The sequence below is a fragment of the Elephantulus edwardii genome, unplaced genomic scaffold (genome assembly GCF_000299155.1).
Source record: "Elephantulus edwardii isolate Elephantulus edwardi_28Jun2011 unplaced genomic scaffold, EleEdw1.0 scaffold00126, whole genome shotgun sequence".
Classification (NCBI taxonomy): domain Eukaryota; kingdom Metazoa; phylum Chordata; class Mammalia; order Macroscelidea; family Macroscelididae; genus Elephantulus; species Elephantulus edwardii.
In genome coordinates this window covers 4,691,792-4,698,177 of record NW_006399876.1, presented here as the reverse complement: position 1 = coordinate 4,698,177, position 6,386 = coordinate 4,691,792, and positions in this window count along the sequence as shown.

Sequence of the window (6,386 nt, the reverse complement as noted above, 5' to 3'; positions counted from 1 at the left end):
AAGCCAAAAATCCTTACCACTGGGCCAATGGGCAGCATCATAATAGATGGAGAAAAGCTTAAAGTTATTAACTATTTCATTTTCTTACACCCACAATCAACACTGTTTGCACCAGCAGACAGGAAATCAAAAGAGGAGTTGCCTTGGGAAAATCTACTGTCAAGGACCTCTTCAGAGTGGTGAAGAGCAACATTGTCAGAATGGGGACTAATGTGAAACTGATACAGGCCATGGTCTTCTCAATTGCTTGCTATGCATCTGAGAGCTGGACAATGACCATGGATGACAGAAGAATCATCTATGCCTTTGAGCTGTGGTGCTAGATAAGAGTATTGATCATACCATGGACTGCCAAGAGAACAAATAGATCTGTCCTGGACAGGGTGAAACTAGGTTGCTCCTCAGAGGCAAGGATTTTGAAACTCTGTCTCACATACTTTGGGTATGTTCCCAAGAAGGACCGGTCCTTGGAGAAGGACATCATGATTGGAAGGGTAGAGGATCAGCGCAGAAGAGATGGGTTGACACGACTGTGGCAATGGGGTCAGATGTGTCAGAGACAAGGAGAGTGGCTCAGAATAGGGCAAGGTTCAGAGCCATTGTTCATAGGGTCACTATGAGTTGTCGTGGGCTTGGCGGCACATAACAACAATGCCAGTCCATTTATTGAAGGTCTTTCCCTGACCCCACACCTTTCCAGCATGTTGTGTTTTCCAAAGGACTAGTCCCTCTGGACAGCGTGCCCTCAGTCTGTGAGTGTTTCATCATCCTTCCGTCTAAGGAACACCCTGGTCATACTTCCTTTATTATTGTTGTTGTGGTGGTGGTGGTGGTGGTGGTGTTATGTACCATAGCTGATCCTCCAGTGATCTCCTGCGGCTGTAAATCACACGCAGGAGATTATTCGCCTTTCTCCCGCACAGCCCACACAGCCCGTGGTGGGTTTGAACCACCAGGGAGGTGCAGCCTTTGAGAAGGTGGTGCGATTCCCTACACACTAGCCAGCAAAGCTTCCTCGAATAACCGGTCAGCCGCAGTCAGAACAGCAGCATTTCCCCAAAGATCAAGACTTGAAGGCAGGAAGGAATCGGATAAAGGAATTCACGGAAATGAGAATTTCAGGGAGAAAATGGGGTTTACATCGTGGGTTTTGTAATTAATATTACAAAGCAAAATGTGCATAAATTGTTCAATGGTAAACTATTTTCTCTGTAATTCACATCACAATGTTTTGACAGTCACGCATGCCGCTAACACTCAGGGTTCAGGTCACTCAGTGTTGCCGTGTGTACAAGATCTGCTCCCACGTAATCGTTGGGATTATAATATTTTCTATTTTTTTACACAAACTGCTTAGTAAAGACCTTACTTTTTCATCCAAAAGAAAAACAGAAAAGGAGAGGGATTTGTCATCGTGAGTGCCAGAATGAATCTTCTCGTTTTCTCCAGAAGGATCAAGCTCTGATTAGAAAGGGTGAGACTTTCTCCTCGCCAGTGTGATTGAATCTTAGTTCATTATTAGTGCCAAGCCCCTAGGCCAACTTGCTCATGCTCTCTGACTCACAGTTGGCCCTCCACTGAGTTTCCGAGGCTGTAAATCACATGAGAGTAGGTTGCCCAACTTTCTCCAGTGGATTCAAATGCTGGAGAGATAAGTTCAGTCTGATTTAGCAGCAAAACTTCCCTCAGGGTCCACCCTAGGGCTCCCCTGCTGTCTAGGACCATAAAAAGAACCAAGGACTCACCAGGCAAGTTCCCTGGTCATCCCTGCAAGCCAGGGGTGAACGGCCCCTCCTAGTGTTCCCTGGTAGCTGTGGTCCATTCTCAGTTGCAGGATCACTGTGGCAAAGCCACACTGCTGGCCAGTTTACTGATCAAAAACACTGACATGGCGTCTGAATTCATGTGGAGAGTCTAAACAGAGTCATAGCTCCTCCAAGCAGCTCTGATGGGGTTCACGGGGACATGCACTGCTAAGCCATGGGCCACTCCCCTCTGGAGGTTTGAATCTACCAGTGCCTTCAAGGAAAAAAAAAACGGACAATGCCCTCCCAGGATACACAGCCTCAGAAACCCAATAGAAGGTCAGCTATGAAGTGGGTTTTTTGTTTTCTTGTTTGTTTGTTTGTTTATAGACCTCAACATTCCCCAACCCAGATGCTTCAAATTCGGTCCAGCCTTGTGAGCCATCGCCAAGCAGCATCCTGGAGGCATCTTTCTCACTAAGGCCACATTGCTGACCCTCATTTGAGACAAGGTCCAGCAGGAGGGTCCGCAGTGTGGAGTCTAGCCGTGGAAGTCTGGACACTTGGTTTGGATCCAATTGCTCCTATTCATTTACAGTACATGACCTTAGACAAATGTACTTCTCTTGTCTGAGTCTCATTCTCCTCATCTGATAAACGGGCGGATGTCGAACTGATCAGCATTGTTGCTATGCCAACAATGACACAGCCAGCGCCAGCTGACGGAGACCTCGTGCACAGCACAGTGAAGCAGTGCCCAGCCCTGCACCGTCCTTGTGATCTGTCATGACCCTCATAATCTACAGGGCTTCTGGTACAATGGCTGACTTTTCAAAGGAGATTGCCAGGCCTTTCTTTCTAGTCATCCTGTTTCAGCTCCTAGCAACACATAACCCCTCTTGAAAGAAGGGTGGGGCTGTGCCTGGGGTGCACAGGCCCGAAATCAAGCTGGGTCTCAGCGTGGAAGGTGAGGACTCCGCCATCCTCTCTCACACCTCTGTCCTTGGTGTAAGGAGATGAGATGGTGGGCATGCCTCCAGGTGTCTGCACACAGCAGGTCATGCTCACAGCATACGGAACAGGAGTGCATCACCCACATACAGAGGAGACCGGAGTACACAGCAGAAAGAACTTGACTCTTGATCATGAAGTGAAGGGGACAGACTGAGAGCCAGGAGCGAGGACTGTCCCCTGCCTCTAAGATGACGGACAGACGGACCCATATGCCCCAGCCAGTGACCACAGGGCCGCTCTGAGAATCGGGAAGCAGGCCAGACACCTTGGCCCTGAGTGGTCCCTGAGACAGCCTGATCTTGCTCAATGGGCACCTTCTTCACAGCCAGCTGCGTGGGCAGGTTCCCAGTGATTCACGAGCACCCCAGGGGAGCAGGTGGAGCAAGTGCCCAGGCCCCTTCTCTTCACCCTGCTCCGGAGATTCGCTCCCAGGGGCCCGCCCACCCACTCACCTCCTCCTAGGTGCTGCCCTGGCCCTCAGCACGGCCCTTCCAGCACCCACCTACCTGCCCAAAGCCACTGCCGAAGGCCTCCTGCAGCCGCTCTGTTCCTGCCCAAACCCTCTTCCTGTCCCTGGGGAGCACTAGCCTTTTTGTTTTATTAATTATTTTCCTTGTATCTTCCTGAATTGTTTCATTGTTGTTTTTTTTTTCATTGAGGGGTATGTGAATAAATAAACCCATCATTGTGTTCTTTTTTTTCCATTGGGGGGTATGTGAATAAACAAACGCACTGCCATTAAGCTTCAAGTCCATTTCCATACTTAATAATCATGTATTTGTACAGTTGTTGTTAAATGCCATCGAGCCAAGCATGACTCATAGCAGCCCTGTGAACAAGGCATCGGAACCTCGTCTGCTCCTGTGCCATCGTCATTTCTCACACACTTGAGCCCATTGCTGCAGTCACTGTCAATCCGTGTCATTGGAGGTCTTCTCTTTCACTCTCCTTTTCAAGCACGATGTCTTTTCCCAAGGACTTGCCCCTCCCAGCAACGTGCCTGGTGCATCTTCTCCAAGGCTTGTTTGTTCTTCTGGTGTTTCATGCCGTCAAGTCGAAGATGACCCATAGCGACCCCATGAACCACAGATCTGACCCCTGTCCTGTCCTGTGCCATCTTCATCATCTCTGACACACTTGAGCCCATTGCTGCAGTCACTGTGTCAATCTGTCCGGTTGAGGTTCTTCCTCGTCTACGTTGCACCTCCTCACTCCCAAGCACACTCCACACTTCTCCAAGAAACAGCCTCTCTTTGCAACACACCCAAAGTCTGTGAGATGAGGCATCATTTATCTTTGCTTCCAACGAGCATTCTGGCTGCGCCTTCTCCAAGGCATACCTGTTCTTTGGGCAGTCCATGGAGTATTCAACCCTCTTTTCCAACACCACGATTCAAAGGCTTCAACTCTTCTTTCATCCCTGGTCACTGGCCAGCTCTCAGATGTGTAGCAAATGACTGAAATGACCATGGCCTGAATGAGGTGCACCTCAGTCTTTGCACTGTGCATGGGGTAGTTAATATTCTTCTTCAACACCACAATTCAAAGGAATCTTCTTCTGTCATCCTTAGTCACTGCCGTACTTTCAGGTGAGTAGAAAGTAATTGAAAAGATCATGATTCTGGCCAGGTGCACCTTTGCCTTTACATTAACATCTTTGCTCTTTGGCCCTTTGGAGAGTTCCCTGAGAGCAAACTTCCCCAAGTGCAACATGTCTTTTGGCTTATTGGGCTACTGGTACTAAAGATGTCAATTGTAAATCCAAGTAAAAGGAAATTGTTACTAATGATTTCTACTTTTTCCCCCCTACCTCTTCTTGATGTTGCCTATTGGCCCAGTGGTGAGGATTTCTGTCTTCTTGATGCTGAGATGTAATCCGTCTTGAAGGCTACAGTCTTTGACCTTTCGAGGCATGCGTTTCAAGTCCTCCTCACTTTCTGCAAGCAAGAATGTTCATCTGCATAATGCAGGCTCTTTGAAAGGCTTCCTCTGATCCTGATGCCACATTCTTCTGCATGGAGTTCAGCTTCACAAGTATGTTGCTTAACACACAGATTGAACAGGTATGGAGAAAGGGTATAGCCTTGACACATCTTTCTTCATTTTAAACCATGCAGTGTTCCCTTGCTTTGTTTGGACAACAGCTTCTTCGTCTACATATAGGTTTTGTGTGAGCACAATTTAGTGTTCGAGGATTCCCATTCTTCTCAATGTTAGTTTCCATAATTTGTTCTTATGTAGGGAACTCTGGTGGTCTATTAACAAAGAGTTGCGCTGCCAACACAAAAGCAAACAGTTCGAATCCACCAGCTCTGAGGGAGAAAGGTGGGCAGTTTCCTTCTGTATAATTGACAGCCTCTGAAAACCTGTTGGAGAGTCAGTTATGAGTCAGTTCTGACTCCATAGCAACTACTTTGACTTATACACATAAACACATACATATGAAAGAGAGAGACACTAACTAAGAGTGCGGGTGGCACCGTGGCTTAAGCATCAGGCGACTAATGAGAGGTCAGTCGTTCAAACCCCCCAGCCCCCGTGGAGAAGAAGGATGTGGCTGTCAGGAAATCCCTGTGGGCAGTTCTGCTCTGCCCCTCAGGGCACTGTGAATGGGGTCATCTCAACCTCAGCAGGTTAGATAATAAATATTGGCCATTGCAACCTCCTGTGCATATGATTCAGTGACATGAATCATTCTCGTCATGCTGTGTAAGCCATCTGTTTCCAGATCTCTTAATCACCCTTAACAGAAACCCAGTCCCCTGAGCACAAGTGCCCTGTTCTCCCTCCTACTTGCCTGGAACAACTGCAAAGGAGCCTTCGGTCTCTACACATCATGTTTAAGTGTCTCTCACAGGTGAGGTCAAACTCATGTCTCCTTGGGGTCTGTTGCTTCACCCAGCACAGCTTTCCCGGCTCACCAATGCCACAGCTTACACCAGGCTCGTTCATGTTTGGGGCTGAGTGATACCCTCTGTGACGCTGTCCCCCGGTCATGGACACTGGGGTAACAGTCTTTCTCTGCCTTTGACTCCATGGTCCCCTCCAGACATGTCCTCTTCACTCCCTTTTTCTCAGAGGGATGAGAGATCAGAGGACAGTCAGATCAACGTGACCTTTAGCTTGGCGCTGCCCAGCCCCCACACATCCCCAAGCTCGTTTCTCTGCATGCAATGAGCCCAGTCCGTGCACGTCTACTCAGCCCCCACAGCGTCTGCAGTCTTGGGGCTCAGCTCTGGGGAACGCTTGTTATTTGTTCTGTGTCCTTTTGTATCACTTATTTTAAAACATTAATCACCTTTTAAGAAGCTCCTTGGCTGAGTCCTTTGCTTGCCAATACGTCAACTCAAAAGGGCGTGGATTAAGGAGTGATGAGGAACCTCAATTGCCTTTTGAGAAGGATTGAAAATTCCAGTTGGGACCTTTGAATGTTTGTATCTTTCATATTTAATTAATAGATTACCTAAGTTGATTTTTTTACCATCTGTAGATAACTTAGCAATTGATTACAAGTGTAAGTACTTGTGTAGTAGCCACGTTTCTAAAATAAAGGTGATATTTGCTATTTGCTAAAAATGTGGAGAACAGCCAGCTGGCCTACTGACTGGAAAAGATCGATATTTGTTC